Source organism: Rhinolophus sinicus, chromosome 3 (assembly GCF_057876585.1).
Source record: "Rhinolophus sinicus isolate RSI-liver-muscle chromosome 3, RSI-T2T, whole genome shotgun sequence".
In the NCBI taxonomy this organism is placed as follows: domain Eukaryota; kingdom Metazoa; phylum Chordata; class Mammalia; order Chiroptera; family Rhinolophidae; genus Rhinolophus; species Rhinolophus sinicus.
Genome location: NC_142503.1, coordinates 134592501 through 134610488, shown reverse-complemented (window position 1 = coordinate 134610488; position 17988 = coordinate 134592501). Strand labels below are relative to the sequence as shown.

At 38.2% G+C, this 17988-nt stretch overlaps 1 protein-coding gene across 9 annotated transcripts in view; it reads left to right on the top strand.

Annotated features, from left to right (window-relative positions):
* MEIS2 (Meis homeobox 2) overlaps nt 1–17988 on the top strand; it is a 201833-nt gene that overhangs the window by 177742 nt on the left and 6103 nt on the right. The gene's annotated exons all lie outside the window — the stretch shown is intronic.

Below are 17988 nucleotides of genomic sequence, written 5' to 3'. Positions count from 1 at the left end.
TGAGCTCCATTTAGTAAAGAGATTAAATCCAGTCCAAAGATTCATGGACTATTTGCTTCACTTAAATGAATCAGTGATTCACAGTTACTGATCAACCTAATACCACCATTCATAAATGGGAATGAGCCAACCCCTGCTGGCATAATTATCAGAGGGAGGAGGAGCGGGATGGGCACTGAACAGCTGATGGTTCTTCTCACTTCTGGAGGGGGGCCCTTCAGAGGACAGCCTATAGGTGGGCAGGGCAATGGTGACACCTCCCTGGGGTCCCATCAATGCTGGGAATTTACCGAGCCTCAGCTGTCAAAGAACAATAAATTTTCCTTCAAAATATAAAACATAAATCAGTGTTTCCCCAACACTGAGAGGCAAGAAGAAACTAAATCCCCGTAATAATGAAAAGAATCCTGTTAATTAAATCAGCAAGGTAGAGAGCTTCCCTCCCAGCACACGGCCCCACTGAACAGTAGAATACCTTGGAGACTGCAGCTGAAATCCAAGCTTTTTCTAGGTTGCAAGCCAGCATCCTGAGGGAACATTTAGAAGAAAAAAATCCTTAAGCACAGGACAAGTAAACACAACTTTTTTTTTTTTTTTTCAGAAGTTGTACTTGGATTATATTTATCTGGGAAGGGAAGTTGCAAAACAAATTGTAAACCAGGCTCAGCATATTTGTGCCAACCCTTATCAGATTTGCCACCAGTCAAGGGTAAACTGAAGGCCGAGTCGTTGTGAACTAAAACAAAAGCAAATACATGGATGCTTAGAGGAAAGAAGATAGATATGCCATTTCTTCTGATTTGTTTAAAATTAATTTTTTCAGCCACGGCTTGTTTCAACTTATTTGTCTCTTACAACAGTGATTAAGTGTTTACTTCACACGTCTTTCTCTATGTCCTACAGAGCTATTGATATAGATTTGTGGGGGTTTTTTTTCAATGCTTGGTTAATTGGCTGGTCTGCTAAGAGAGTCTGTTGCTGCGGTTGAGGAAAGCTGGAAAAAATAGAGGTTAAGGTTTCTTATGAATCTGTCACATTTGGGAATTGAGGGCCGTATAATATTACTGCCCTCAAGCCACGGATAGCAACTTCTATTCCCATCAGTGGGAGCCCTCACAGGGAGGAAAGCCACACCCTCTCCAACCCAGTCAGCTTTTGGTTTTACTCTCCAAACCAATGCACTTCCACCCATAATCTACTGACCTTTAAATCGGTTTAGACTGCCAGAGGGAGCACTTTTCAAGTTGGAGTCCCTTCACAGAATCTGAGACTTCCCTTCAGCACTTGCCCACGTTGGAAAATACAAAAACTACCCAACTTTCTTCTAGACCTCAACATTTAACTAATCTTTCACACAATGATTAATCGCATACTAGTTGTTGCACCAGTGTCTTTGAAAAATAGGTTATACGTGCCATAGAACGTATTTGAAGTATGTCAAAGTTCATTCAGATTTATATTTGCCTAAGGCAAGGATGTGTTTTTAATCTTTTGGCACTAGAGTGTTCTTACCATCATGTGCATTCTCCTTGTATTACCCTTTATCCTTTGTGCAGTCTGTAACCACACATGGACACACTTAGAAAGATCATTTTCAGTATTGAAAGTGGCTCGTGCTACTAGCGGGCCAAATAGTAAGGTGTGCTTTTGTATCGATGAGTAGAATTGGGTCCACAACCCATCAGCTCCCACCATACCACCAAGTACTTTGACGTTGGAGGTGAGAGTGGCAGGAAGAAAAGAAGTAACCAACAAAATTGGTTCATTCCTAGCTCTAGATGGCTAAGAAAGGCTTTAAGAATCAACAAGTGTACACAATATGATATCTAGTTCATTTGATTCCTGGGGGAGAAGCAAAACAAGATGGCGGATCCTATCTCAATCCCAACTGCTTCTCTCCAATGACCGCATCCATAGCCTGTGCTCAGACAGCTTACGGATGATGGTCTGATTTCCTTTTAGCATGGTGTATTTTTTCCTTCTGACCTTTCACAGGAGTACCTGTGTGATTGTGGGGAAAAAATATCTACTTAAGAGTTTTTGTGTTTTTTTTTAAACTGAGTGTCAAGAGAGATTTAAAGTCCCAAGGTATGTTTATGAAAAACAAGTGTGTGTATATGTGTGTATGTAAATTCAATGTGTGTGCATGTAGGCATATTGCAAGAGACAAATTTTGAGGTTTCTAAACTTATTCTTTTACTGTTTCTTTATAATCTTGCCCTGCAGGAATTTAAGGAAATGGTTGCTTAACATTTGTTATTTGGAAATGGCTAATAGGTGATATTAAAGCTGTGTTTCACGGGCATTATAAATGAATATCTTCAGTCATAGATATATGGGTGGGGCCCTTGAGATGACAGCATATAGGTGGGCAGGGCAATGGAGAATCTGAAATGAAATATAGATTTAATGCAGGTCCAAATGTGTGTCCGGTCAAAAGTTCACCTTTAATTTCTTAAAATATAAGCTCCTTAAACACATCTATGGATTAACTTGGAAAAATAACCTAGGTAGCATTTATTGAGCATCTACTCTAAACAGGCTACTGAGCTAGGTACTAGGAGCAAAATAAGTCAGAATTCAATGGTAGCAGTAAACAGTTTTCTTCAATGAGATTCCAAAATCAAATATTAGAAATAGTATTATAATTCTGCCTTACTGTTTAAACATACCCTTGGTTTTATTTGTATATCTGTATAGCTATAAAGTACCTTTTCCACTTTTGTAGACAAGGTTTTGAGTGATGAACCCGAGGCAGGTGTGGACAGTGGCAACAAGTTCCATAAAAACTAGCAAGCCACTCCATAGCCTGGGGACAACTGTGACACACACCACCATTTTCTGTTTACATGGATATCATTATGACAGTTTTTCTCAGTACCTTCTTTCTTTCTTTCTTTCTTTCTTTCTTTCTTTCTTTCTTTCTTTCTTTCTTCCTTTCTTTCAGGAATGGGATGAGGGTCAAATCTTCTGGTTAGGAATTTTCAAAGACAAAGTTGTAAAAATAAAAAAATAAAGTTTGCATTCTTTTACGTATTTGGGTATGACAGATTAAACGCAAGGCAGGTATGGAGATTGTTTAATCCCTCACCAAGGTGGCAATTGCAAATGCTTTGATGTCATCTGGTCGCAAGGCCCCTGAGACTTTTTGAGGAACCAAATTTACTTGACACTATATGGCCTGCCTATCCCTTGTAGTGTTCACAACAGAAAGGAAAAGGTCCCTGCACCTTCTTGTTTCCTTCCTTTATTGTACGGTTTGCTTTGTTTGTTTGATTTTAAAACTGCCATTATGTGAAAGTGTTGCAAGTATAAATAATTGAGAAGATAACTCTGTAGGGAAACCACTTTTGCTGCCTTTGTGCAAAGGAAGCTCATTATGGCTCTGAGCTGCAGCATTCCATAAGAGCAATTATGCAACATCAGTATGTCATGGATATTAACCAAGGGGAGTAGATAAGAGGCAAGAAAATAATTTTGTAACTTATTTAATTAAATTTATTTGGTTTTTCAAATAGTTCCTCTAGTGTATAATTTACCCCGCCACTCCCTGGTTGCAGTGGTCTTTGCAAGACTGTCGTTCAGCCTTTGTTTTTTTGGCGTTCCTCCTCAATTCTGTATGGACCGCAAATGGATTTACATTGGGGTTTAATTTCCACCCAAGGAGAGGTTACCCATGAAAACAGAACCATAATTTGGTCATGAGGTTCTCATCCCCCCCGTAGGGCTTATATACCCAGTTAACATATGTTAATACAGCAAAGTGAACAAAAGGTTAAATAAGTGGGTCAGGCTGCAAACGGGTCCTGTGCTGCTTACTTCTGCTTAACCGGAAAGAAAAGCCCATAATGGCGCTCGCCTGACGTTCACCCCCATCATTTTTAGAATTGCTTTGCCAATCCTTCACAGCAAATAGTAATTTTAAGTGGACCAAAACAGAGCTCAGGGTGTTTGCACTCCATGGTAATGACAGAGTAGCTGTGCTCCCTGGAGTCAATAAGCCCAACAATTGAGTCATTTTTGCCTCCCGCGAGTGAATCACTGCTGTTAGGCTGAATGACAGGACCGCTTAGAGAACCAGAGCCCTCCACCAGCTGACCTCATCCCGGGACAGCGAGGTTCAGAGGGCAGGCAGGTGGTGTTTAACACAGTTCTAAGTAAAAGCTGATTTTGTACTCATACACTCTGTAAACAAGAAAGTAGAATTGGTTTTGGGGGGTGGGGGGACGGGAGAGGGAGGAGCATTTGATGTATATTGATGTACTTTAGCCAAAGGAGTACTTTCTCTTTTCCTGTCTCTTTCCCTTCTCATTTCTTTTTCCCCTTAACATCCTGCCCCCCACCACCTTCTCTCTCTCTATCTCTCTCTCTCTATCTCTCTCTCTCTCTCTCTCTCTCTCTCTCTCTCTCTCCTTCTTTCTCTCTCTCTGTCTCTCTGTCTCTCTCTCTCCATCACCCCCTCTATCTCTCCTCCTCCATACACGGAAGTCTAACATCTGTAATAGACGTGCTCAAGTTAAAGGGCCACAATCCAGTGACGGTTCTGATTAATGAAAGATGCAGAGGGTACTGAAAAAAAAAAAAGTCTTACACATAAGATTAGTTTTCAGTTTCTAAGAAAGGTGTTCTGAAGCAGAAATTTTAAGCGTACATATAAAATGCCCAACGATAGGTTTTTAAAAAATATTTTATGGAGTGGGAAAATGGACAAAGTAGGAAAAAGGAAAGATGAGAGAAAACATCCCAGCCTAAAATCATTCCCTAATGATTAAATTACCTTTGAGATAGAAACCATTCTAAACAATGTTTCACCCAGCACATTTTGGGGTCAAAAGTCTATGGAGTAGTTAGTTTTTATAATAATCGTGGGAGGTGGGCTCATGAGCAGGTAAGATATAAACCCAGACCCCTACAAGTGCTTCTCTGTATCTGAGTCTGACTTGGGCAGATAAGAAGATGGAATTTCTGTTTTCAAGTTGATAAATGGTTTAAAAACACAATTTCGTTTAAACACCAGAATACGGCTTCATTTTTTTTCAAATCCTTGGAATCCTAGTGCCCCTCAAAATCTTCATAACTAAAGTTACGGATTGATTTGTACCATCATGCCTTCTTAATATATTTTATATGTTCATATATTATATATTTCATATATATTATACATATTATATAGATTTCATATATAATATATTCATAATGTATTTTAGCCTATTAAAGCTATGACATAACTTGCAGCAAAGGAAGCATCTTTACTTTGTTTCATTTAATATTATTTCCCCTACATTTTATATGACCTATCACCCCTATTTTGAAGAAACACCTAATGACACCAGTGTCCCTGAGGGCACAATTTTGGAAAAACTTTCTTAGAAAGCTATGGGATAAAAATATATTTAAAGTTTGCTGTTCTCCTTTCCTTTCTCCATCTCACAAATTTTCCTCCTTCACTTCCTAGTCACTATTCCTCTATCCTAATACACACACACACACACACACACACACACTACTTCATTGTATTAATGAACTATACACTCAGTTCCCATTACTTTTAGTTTATTCTCTTCTCTCAAGTCAACCAGACTCATCATGCCTATATAACTATAGCATGCATTCCCCAGCCTAGAAAAGTTTGATGCCCACTTTCTCCCAAGTGAAGTCCATCTCTTCCTTCACCCTGGCACCCAAGATTTGTCTCTAATGCCCAAATGGAATCAGACCTTCAACCTAAAGCCTTTGGTCTGTATCTTTAGTTGTTTCCTAGTGCAAAGAAAACTAGAGCAGAACCAGGAAGCCAGATTTGTTGTTTTCCATCTTAGTCGTCCCACTCAGAAGAAAATCCATTTCGTCTGGGATTCAGCTATGCCACTTACAAAATGAGGAAAAGAGAATCCCTGTGGGCTCTTCTGTTCTCAATTCTACGTGATTTCCAAAATGGAGGAACCCTCCATCTCATTCAATTATTTATTCACCAAACATTTTATTGAGGATGTACTGCATACTGGACACACACTCAATAACATAGAATTAAGATGTTTGTCACTGCTCCCCAAGGCTATTTGGTGGGAAGCTAGACAAGTAAATTGTAACCATGGTGTTGAATAAATGCTGTGATGGGCAAATTAGCCTAGTGCTATGACTGTGGAACCAGGGAAATTACCTCATAGAGCTGTTCTCTGATAAGAATTTTGAAGGGTGTATTGACCAGATGTTTATGGGAGAAAGGCCATCCCAGACAAAAGGAATAGTGTGTTCCTAGTAAGTTAGCCTATTAACTTTATACTTATTAATCAATCGCCTTTTTGTTTATTTGTACATTATTTGATCCAAAGTAGAATCTTTGGCAGTTAAACCAATTTCTAAATTAAATTAATTTTGATAGCTGATGATGTTACTTTACCTGTACTGTGAAAATGGAGATAACTTAAATATGCCATCATTTCTATTTCTAATAGTTTAGTTAAACCACCTTAGGAAATCTGATAGATATGAAATACGAATATGCTCTAAAAATTCTTTCAAACTGTGGTACAATGTGTTAGCTTCTTTAGAGATTATAGCTTTGTGTGGAATGTCAGAATCAAAAGTTGATGTCTTTATTTCTCTGCAAATCAAGGGGGGAAAAAAACCTCACTAACTAACCCTCTAACGCTAAAATATTTAAGGACTAGAGCAGATGTGGCATAACTGCTGATTTGCTAAGTCTCTTGTGATTTATAAAGATATATTTTATGTCTTTTATGATCATGGGATGATGCTAAAAATGTAGGAAATAATACTGTCACATTGGAAAGACTGCATGTAACATCTCTGGAGAAGATACAGAATGCTATCTGCCTGTCAAATCAAAGTAAAAAATGTTTAATTTGTTATTAAGAAAATGCAGTCAGGAAATTTTGTTTGGAATTTGGTCTTTGATGTTTGAACATCATAAATGTGAGGACATTGAGTCATGTGTGCCTGAATAGATTTTTTTATTCTTTTTTTGCTTCTTGACATAACGGGGTATGTTTTAATAATACTTTTAAAGATCATTGTTATATGTATAGCTGTTAGAACTATAGTTTATTTAAAGTAACTAAAATTTTTCAGATCTTTGATTTCTTTTCCCCTCCCTTTGGCACTTGTACTAGATGCCAATATAAACTGGTTAAATGGCATTTGGTTTACACAGAAAGACTGTACTATATATGCATATTTATGATATTTTGTTTGCTGGATCTTTTTCTTAATATTACTTGACTTTCTGTGTTTTAATCTCTTTTTTTTTTTTTTTTTTTTTTTTGTATTTTGGGTTGAAGCCACTCTAAAGTTTAACACCTAGGAGATTTCTCACTTATGGTTCCCTTTAAAAGTGCTAAAATCTCAGTCTTTCAAACAAGAGACCACGCTACAATTTAAAGAAAGCAGTGGTATGGATAAAGGGCCCTAAGAATGTTGCCACCGTCTGCATGTCTTCTGCCACATCCTTTCTTTTAAACCAGCAGGAGAATAGAAAAAAGGATGAGAGCCTGACTCTTGCAAACACTTCTGGCATGCCAAGCTGGTCTTCTGAAGTCTCCCCTGCTGCTTTAGAAAAAGGAGCCCCACAGACAAATGAAAGGGTCATGGGGACATTCACATGCATACACCTTCCTCCCAAACACCAAGTGATTTTGGATTGCCAGGGTGTTGGGATGGTTTGGCTGGAGTTGAAGAATAGAGACTCAAGAACCATTTGTTTCCACACCATTTTGGGTGAAGTGCTATATTTTCCACCTTAAAAGCCCATTTAAAAAGAAAAGTATGTTTTGAAAGGCAGGCACAATTTGGAAGCCATCACCCTTAATGGAGTCGCTTTTAAATGTGACACTTTGTCGTATCAGTTGTCTTCCAAATTAGTTGTCACTACCTAGAGAAAACCCACCCTTGATTGTCTTATGCTATTGCTAAAAAACATAGTATCCTATATCCAGTTCTGCAAACTGTAATAAATTCCATTGTTAAGTATTAAATGGAACACAACTTGTGTGGCAATCCACAGTGGGACAGGTATGTTGTTACCAGTAGCCTCTAAACCAGTCACACAATTTATCTCAGAATTAAAAGAAGCAAACTAGACCTAATAGAAACAAGGCCATGATCACTGAGGTTTTTATTGACGGTTGACTTGGCCAGCCTTTAGTAATAGAGGATTTTGTAAAATCTGGAGGATAGGTGAAGAGGAAGTAATTTTTTTGGAAGTAGCCAAGCAGTTTATTATACTTGTTGCCGCAGTTTGGAAATATTCGTATAGTTTTGCAGTTTTGACAAGATTAGAGGGTTTTGAGGTTAAAGTCACTTCTTTCTAACCTTTGTCTTCCTTTGTCCTTTATCTTGAGTGGTCTGTAGAGCTTCTCAGCCTGCAAGTCCCACTGTCAATTTAAAGATAGGATTTGAAAACGTGGGTTTCCCTCTCCTTACCGCAACACATAGGAATTCCTTCTCCATTTCCAGTTTTCATCAACTGCATACCATAACATCCCAAACGTAGATGCTTAGGTTTATCCTGGTATCTTGTATATTTGTATTTCTTCTTTGCTATCTAAGCACAATTCATCAGCAGTTCTCCAAGCTAAATGTCCCCCTTCTCTTTCGTTTCTACCACCTTCACTGGGTTCACTTTATTTCCCTCTTCTGCTTGGATTAGAGAATAGCTTTCTACCTTCTCAGCTTCTAGCTTCTCATCTGTTCATCCCATACATAACCCTTGGAATAGATCTTCCTCAGGTACCATATTTTATTTTATCGTGGGACCAATCAGGAACTTCAGGAGTCCAATTTATCATTCAAGAACCTCGCCAGAGTGGGGGAAATAGGGAGATGTTGGTCAAGGGGTACAAACTTCCAGTTAGAAGATGAGTAAGTATTGGGGTTCTGATGTACAGCATGGTGACTATAGGTAATAATACTGTGTTAGATACTTGAAAGTGGCTGTAAGAGAGTAGATCTTAAATGTGTTCACCACAGAAAAATGAAATGGTAATTATGTGACATGGTGGAGGTGTAGGCTAATGTTACAGTGATAATCATTTTGCAAAATAAGTATCAAATCAACACGTTGTATACCTTAGATTTACAGGATGTTATATATCAATTATATCTCAATAAAGCTGGGGGCAAAAAAGCACCTCCACTAGCTTGTCTATTAACTGTAGCCATGTTTTCCAGACCCAAACCGGGAGCCCGTCTGATTAACCTCCATCTGACTTCCTTAATTGACCCTATCACACTTATTTAGTGGGTGTGGACTGTGTTGATTTGTAATTATTATGTATTCTCAACTTGAGATTGTTTCTGTGGGTGTGAAGAGTAAAAATCTTGAAAGGCACAGAGTGCATTTTCAAAATTTTAAATATATATTGGAGACAGAGTCATATAATTATATATTTATCTATTACATATTTCTTATTATATATGACCGTGTCAACTTTTTGTCATTAAACTTGTCTTTTGTTAAGTATAGAATGTGGAACTTACCAATGTGTGACACGTGTACAGATTACTACGGACCTTAAAAATTGTTTATTCTGATTGTTTTGGGACTGAAAAAGGACAGAAACAGGCATTACCTAATTACTGCTTCTTACACCTTTCTCTCCCTCCCTACCATCTCTTCTCCCCCTCCAGAAGCCAGTCTCCCAGTAGGATATACACACCTCCAGAGAAAGCATCTACTAGTTCCCATTCTCTGCACATTGAAGCCGTGGGTGCTTAGGAACTTTTGACTGATCGAAGGGGGACATAGGATAAAGCAAGAAATGAGGCTGACAAAAATCTATTCCCCTCCCTCCCACCCCGGGGAAGTGAGAAAGGGGAGAAGAGAGCAAACCCCAGAACACGGCATAATGGAGTAGAAGCAAAGAATTTTAGTAACCATTCTTTTTCGTTTTCAGCATTCCCGCCACCCATAAAATTCCTGTCTTTGACCTATGTGGTGATATATCTAAATATCCTACAGTTGATAACTCTCATCCTTGCTTCCAGCAGCTGCAGAGAAAACTGTAGCAGTTTATTTGTCTGATATGTGTGGGTGTGTACACATACATATACATATATGTGTATAAATGTATGTATACACGTATGTACATGCACACACATACATATGGCTGATGACTTCTCATAGTTTATCTTAAGGCCACATTGTTTCATTTTCTACTTGGTTGACAGGGCATTTCTGACCTGACAGATTTATTCATTGAGAACAGAAGCTCACGGTGGAAACCAGTTTAATTCTTAGCAAGACAATGCATGTGGCTTATGTAGATTTTGTTGCTGATTTTTTTCTCCCTTATATATTACTCAGGGAAGCCTATGTCAGTATAAATCAGTGGTAATGAAATCAACATTATGGCATCTTTGATATTGCATTTGCTAAAGCCTTTTTGGTTGTTTAATTCAGTAGTTAGTGATTGATATTATAGACAGTGGATAAACATTTTTGATAGATCTGTTTGCTTACAGATGAAAGACTCTAATCCTTTTTGCTCTTTGATTTAAAGAGTGTGACACCATTGGAGATGAAACAGTTCAAATGTGGTCATCATAGGTTGGTGGCACTAAAAATAGAAACTCACTTAGGATAAAATTTGCTGTCAGGAAAAATGGAGCATTCTTTCTGAACTCAGGAACACGTGGTTCATGTGAGATTGCTTGTAGATGGTTGCTACAATAAGGCTTCTTTCATACAGGTGTGTTTATGCCCCAGGCTTGCTGGCCACAGTCCATTCCATTTACAGAAGCTGAATTAAACAATAACTACCGCATTGCAAAAAGTGGTGGGGGGAGGGGAGGGGGAAAGGTGAGCGTCAAAGGAGATGCCTGAGAGCTTTGTTAGGGCCAAGAAAAACCCTGTTGCAGTTGTCAGAGCTTGTTGATGTTGCTGGGAAAGGCACTTTTTTTTTTTTTCTCCTGGATTTTGTGGTTCTGCCTTAGGAAAGAAAGTAAAATAGAACGGAAGAACAAAGTCCTACTCTATAAATCAGCAGCTGCTCCTTGCCAGATCAAAGGAGTGACATTTTTGCTCCTGGACTACTTGTCCACTTGAGGGCTTGACAGGCAGCTAACAGCTGGCCTGCTAGACTATATGGGAGAATCAGCCTCCATCTTCTTCCAAGCAGATGACAAGCTAATCAGAGAGAGATCCCTAGCACCGGGCGTGTGAGTGCACCTTGATCTCCTCAAACATATCTAATACATAATTGCTAAACAGTTTGGTGCATTTTTGGCAAGTTAATGCTTAGGTGGTTTCCACTGAGAAGTAGGATAGAGAATTAATACTTCCATCAAAGGTGATCATGAAAGCTAAAAAGATACTAGATTTGTCAGGATCTTACTCTCTCAGTGTGAATTAGTACATGGCTCGGAACATAATGAGAATTGGCTAAAATGTATGTTATTGAGGATCAAGGGACTGGTTGATTTTTTTCAAAGCCCCGTCAGGCTGTGATGCTTAGGTAGATGAACAGGCAATTGGTTAATTGGTAGGTTTGAAAATTATTACTCGTGCTTTTTATGCTGAGATAGCCGAATGAAGTTGTAGATGTATCTTCCATCTGCAGAGTTGTTTTCAGAAGCACTATAAGGTGTGTAGGTCTATAGATCTGGAATTTTAATGTCCGTAGTAAAACTTTCAAAGTAATTCATTTTCTAGTTGATTTCCATCTGCAATAAATCATGTACAGGATGAGGTAATATACTGCAACTTATATCTATTGACTTAGTATTTTATCTTTAAGAGGATAGATCCTAGATATGAATAGCTCAGGAAGTTTGCGTGTTTTCTCCTCCCTTTGCTTTCAAGTAGCTTTGAAAGATCACTTTTATAGTGCATGATAAATAGCCACATCTGAATAATCAGATGACATTCTGTAAGAGTAACCGTGCTTCAAAATCATAACCTGCTGGGAAGTTTAGTTGCATGCCATTGGCTGTGATTATACTTAGGGAATAGTGTTTATTGTTGCTCAGTATTGTAAAGGAAATAAAAGATAATTTCCTATCTTAGAGGAAATTTCTCAAATACTTTTATTAAAAAGTCTACTATTGGCCATATAAGCCTTAGTCAAATAACATGCCAAATTCTCTAGGTCACCTTTAACATTTTTTTTAATTATAAAAATAATCATACTTATTATTAAAAACTCAAACAGTACAGAATTACATTAAATGAAAAGAAAACTCTACCATCTTCCTCCTATCCATTTCTGAGAGATTACAGTTCCCACAAAAACACTGTTGGCCCAGCTTTTCCTTTAGGAGGTACAGATGGAGTAAAATGAATTAAATTATTATAAATCACTGCCCAGGGCAAGTGATTAAAAGACTGTTTATATCCAAGATAACTAAAGAGAATAGTACATGCATTTTTCACAGCTAAGGTTTATGATTAAAACTTGACCTCTGAAAGTTTCTATCTCAGGCAGTGTACTAGGTCATCTATTTGGTACGTGAACTGGAGCAGGACTTCTCCAACTTAAATGTGCATAGATCACCAGGAGATCTTTTAAGATTCTGATTCAGATTCAGCAGTGCCAAGGTAGGGAGTCCAATATTTCTGCAGTTCTAACAAGCTCAAGGTAATGTTTATGTGGCTGGTCCGGGGAACATAGAGTTGCAAGGATCTAGAGAACCATTAAGAGAGTGGGATTCCAAAATAGCTCTCCCCACTACCCAGCCCCCTAGCAGATGTCTGTGCCAGTGTTGGAAATCCCCACTGAATTGGTTTAATAGCCACCCACCTCATCTTCATAATTACCTTTAAGAGAACAGAGGTCTTTAGGAGGGGACATTGGCTAGGTGCATTTTGAGTGTAATCTAATATTTAGTGAGCTCTTACTATGTACCAGGCAGGTGCTGTGCCAAGGATTTAATCCCATAATCCTCAAAACAATGTGGGTCCAACTATTGCCCCAGTTTATAGATAGAGGACAAGCTGGGCTTGGGTTAAGTAGACTTACCCAAGGTCACACAGCCATGAAAGAGCAGAGAATATGAGCCCATACTCTTCACCACTTTGCTCTTTGGAGAAGTCTGGAATATGGAATAATTGAGAAGGGTTTACCCAAAGTGGGGCGATTTAGTAAAAACCTATGTGAGCCCCTGTAACTTTAGGGAAGAATTAGATAAAAGAAAGAATATTGAAGGAACACAGGAGAAGGACATCAAAGATAAGTATCACCTACTTGATAATTTTGCCCAGGGCCTTATTCATGTAACATGAATACTCCAGCACTTGAGGCATATTCAGAAAGCTACAAAAGGTTTGTGATTCCAGGTTAATATCATGTTTTCATACTGTAAATTTATGAGTATTAGTTCATTTGTTTTTAGAGCTGTAGACAAATCTGGTACCTATCAAATTATAAATTAAACTGTAGCTCACGGAAATTAATTATAAACCATGAATGTGTCCTTAAGTTGCCCATGAATCTCATTCATTTAACTTACTTTGCTCACTGTTGTCTGTGAGAAAAGACCCATTGTCTAGACACCAGTGAAAAATGTATGTTTGTGACATGACTCAATCATTCACGTGCCCAAGTTCATGGTCAAAGGCGTTAAACCTGCTTAATTTATTGATTTAACTATTTCAATGTATCTTACTGAGAAAATCCCATTCTTAGCCTTAACCACAGCACAGAAAAAGACTTGCCCTTTTTTTTTTTTTTTCTGAGAACTAAGATAAAATGAAGAAACTTGATAAGTGACTTGCCAAGGTCTCAACCTTCCTTGTTTCAAACACCAACCAGTAGCAGGCATTGTGAGTAAACACCTTCTCCCACTGATGAGCCAGCCCCATAGCTGGGGAAAGTAGAGAAGGGAGTGGGGGTGGGGTGGTTCACTTTTTAACAGGTCCCCCCCTGCCCCCCCCACCCATCACCAAGCTGCCTATAACACCTCTTCCAAATTGATCTGATCTCTCGTCAACAGTTCAGCCCCCTTCCTTGACCAGACCAATCCATGTAAAAACTTCAATTCCAGGGATTCTTGATTCCTCCTTAGTGTTCAGGGCTGGCGGCTTTCCAGGTGACTCCACGGAGGCCTGCACTTTCTAACAAAAGGAATGCTGCTGAAAGGAGTTGGTTACCAGGTGTGGCATGAAGTTAGTGAACCAGAAAGAAGGGATTTATCAGCCTTTTAAAAAGGGGGAGAGGGGAGAAAGAAAGAATGGAAAATAAAGCAACCAACAATCAAGAATGACACCTAAGCCTTCTTCTACCAATCTGAAATATGCTTTGGAATGAAAAGCCTTTCAAAGAAAAATCGCAATGGTCAGATTTCGTTTGCAGACAAGTATGCATAGCTGAAAGGTTTGGCTTTTCTGTGAAGGGTTAAGGTGGGGATGGGTGGGAGGATCTCCAGGAGACGTCTCTCCAGCAAGACAGCAAGATGAAATTTCAAGGCTATTTTGCTATCTTGGATTTATTATTTTTAATATACTCTTTTTTTCATCTCCAAGTTGACTCAGAAAGGCCTCATGATTCTTGGAAAGTCATTGAATTTATTTCTATAATTAAGTTATTTTTAAGCGAACCGTCCTAGTATGTAATTTTTAAGGATCACACATGCTAATGCATTTTCTATTTTAGTAAAATTTAGTGAGAAAGTAGATAGTATTAATAGATATTCTCCTGAGCTTCTGTGTGAGCCTGGATACTAACTTTGTGTTCAATACAAATCAATGGAACTAGTGCACTTTAGGGTACTCATTCCCTAAGGAGTCACTAATGGAATTATCTCTAACCCTTAAAAAAAAAAAGTCACAATGAGGCTAATGAAAATTTTTTTTCTAAATGAAAATCTGGATAAGGCACTAGACTTACTAGCACATTTTATTTATGGCATTTATCATATATGGTATGTTTTACATGAGAGTTGTACAAGCCTCAGAATGTTTTTAAGAGCTATTTCATCTCTAAGAGAATACTTTGTAATTTCGGGTTAAATTGTTTGTACCAATAGAGAAGTATATTATGTGTCCTCAACTTCAAAATCATTCCGGATGACATTAAAACTTAGAGAACTTTTTTTTAATATCAGATACAGATGAAAAACCTCACAGTCTTTGGATTGGAAATAACTTGTGGGGGTTTTCATTAAAGTTGGGTGCAGCTTGCTGCATTTTGGTTAGTTGGATGTCTTCAGCAATTTTTCAAATGTTTTGGGTTTGGCAAAGTCCAAAATGTTTTTGCCAAGACCCTCTTTTCCCCTTATTTTTTAAACCCGTGTGAAATTCAAGGATAACTTAATCCATATGTGTCTGATTCATTTACACTTAACTCATCAAAATGTTATTTTGTAAGACCCATTTAATATTCAAGAAACCTTTTGAGCCTTTTTAAGACATCTTTTGTCTTTGAACCAGCGAGTTGTTTTATATATATATATATATATATATATATATATATATATGGAGGTTGGACTTTAAAAGATTGAAAAATCAGTTGATTTTCAACTTAGATTCTTCAAATTCTAAGTAGAATCAAAACTTGATATATTGTTTATCATTGCTTGAGCACTAAATACATTCATTTTAAAATATAAATCAGAGGAGTGGAAAAAATGTGATAATTTTGGGGAAAGACATTTAGAAATTTCATCTTAGTAATGTTAAAAAATACAATTGACTCCTAATATTATTTTTAATGTATACTTAAATGGCTCCATTTTATGTACACTGATGTGTTTTTTAAGAGTGGCCTGTGGATCATCAGTACAGTGGGGTGATTTCATTTTTTAGTGTAGAAGTATTATTAGTGTACTTATTAATTGTTAATTTTAATAATAATATCTATGGTGTTTATAAGATATCCCAAGATCATGGGAGTTGACAGTTGGCAGGAGTTGTACATTAAGAGATTTCTGAAAAATTGGGGCCCATATGTTTTTAAAATTATGTGTGATTTGAAAGAATGTGGTAGAGTTATGAATCTGGCAAGATATAGCACTATGGATCAAAAACATTGTTTGAGAACAAAAATCCAGAGAGGCTAAATGGAGCCCAAGTGAAAAAAAACAAAATCTCTATGACCCTTTGTAAAAGGATCTAGTGAAAACCTTCAGAGGCTTCTATGCATATTTGTTTAGTACAACTGGGCAAAGAAAGGCCATCGCCATAACTGCTAGTGAACATCCAGTCCATGCCATGGTAACTAGTTGAAAATGTGATACTGGAGTGGCATTTCCAAGTTCAGTGCTTCTATAAAGACCTGCTAACACACAAAATGCTTTTTTAATGTTCTGCATTGTTGTGTATCCCCCATTGAACAACCTTTTGAGAGGACCCCGTTTTTTACTAATGTAAACATTCTGAGGAGTATCCAAAGAAATGACCTTTGAGTGAACCTCTAACCTTCCCTGTAATTATTTGTTTGAAGACAGTGTGGAGTTCTCCTGCTGAGAACTAAGAACCATGATGCCTTGCAGCTCTGTGAGTAAGGGAGTGTTTGGGGCAACTGGAGAGAAACACATCAATAAGGGAACAACCTCCAGATGTAAATAATAAAAGAGTAAAAGGGTGAAATTAAAAAGGGAAAAAATAGCAATTCGTTTTACCTAAAGAGTTGGCCTATAAGGAGAAAACAAAACCAGGATTAGTAGCACATAAAAAGAGGTAAAACCCCTGCCATGTGTGTCCTCCACTAGAAACTTCAAGGAGGGGAGAAAAGGTTTCTCTGACTCTCCTGAGCATCTCAATTGGTCCTAACCTGAGCTGATAAAAAGAGTTCCTGGGGGTGAAAATCTCAGGGCAATCCTCTTGGTCCCAGTAACAAACGGTGGGGAAAGAGTAGAAATGAAGTTCCTTTTCTATTTGAGGGATCCTTCTGGATGGCTTTGTGATTTATCTGGTCAGATATTCCTCAACAGCTCTTAAGGTACCAGGTGGGAATAAATATGCAGTTACAACTTTCTTCTTGTTTTCACCTCTCATAGCCTGTCACTTTCTTCCCCAAACTTGAGCGGTGTAACATTTGTGACAACTGAGCTATACTTTCTTTAAGTAATGAAGGAGTTCATTGTTTTGCAAACAAACACCATATGCAAAAGACTCCTTTGCTTTTCTTGCAGCTATTATTCTCTAGCCTAATTGTATTCCCACTGGAGAGTGCTCACAGGAGGCCTGAGCGAGTGTGGGCTGCTGTTCTTCTCGGAAGGGACTTCAACAAGGAGCACTAGATTTTTTTTTTTTTTGGCTAATTTCAAAGAACGGAGTTTTCAGTTCCTGCCGTTGGCCCCATGCGGACTCATTAATCATGAAGTCCCCTGCACTTAAGATTTGAAGCTAGAAATACTGGGAAATGTTATAAATGGGTATCTTTTTAAGGGACAGCTAGCTAGTATACACTAGGCATCCCCTCTCCCTTCTTGCCGCCCACCCCCAAATGCACAGCCAGTGAATCCTGTACATCAGCTCAAATGTGTGGGGAATGCTCATCATTAAATGCACAGGGACAAGGGTAACTTACAATGGTAGAAAATTGTTTTGTTTTTATTAAATTTGGAGAAATAAAGGAGATTTCTTATCATCTTATTCTGTTTGTACATGAATATTTGATGGGCATTATTAAACATTAAAGTAACATGAAGTAGGCACTTATTTTTGGATTTCCAACAAAATTAGATCCAGGCTTCTAGACGAAATAACTGCTTCTCCTTCACATTCCTGTGATTCAGCCACCACCTGATTTGAAAACGTTTCTTGGGCTCTAATATCAACCATGTGTACCTGAGGCTCTGTCTTTCTAGTGGGTTGAAAGGTGGCTGGGTTTATGGTTGGCAGTTACCTTATCCCTGCCCTGGGTGTCCCAGCTTAGACTGGAAAGGCCGCCCCCAGCTGGCACTGACCTCTAACTGACCCCTAACTTTACAGGCTTAAACTGCAGGAGTTGCCGAAGAGCAGAAGTCTTTCTGGCCAGCACTTATTACTGCTGCGTTGGTGATAAAACTTCAGACAGCCTAATTGATGGCTTT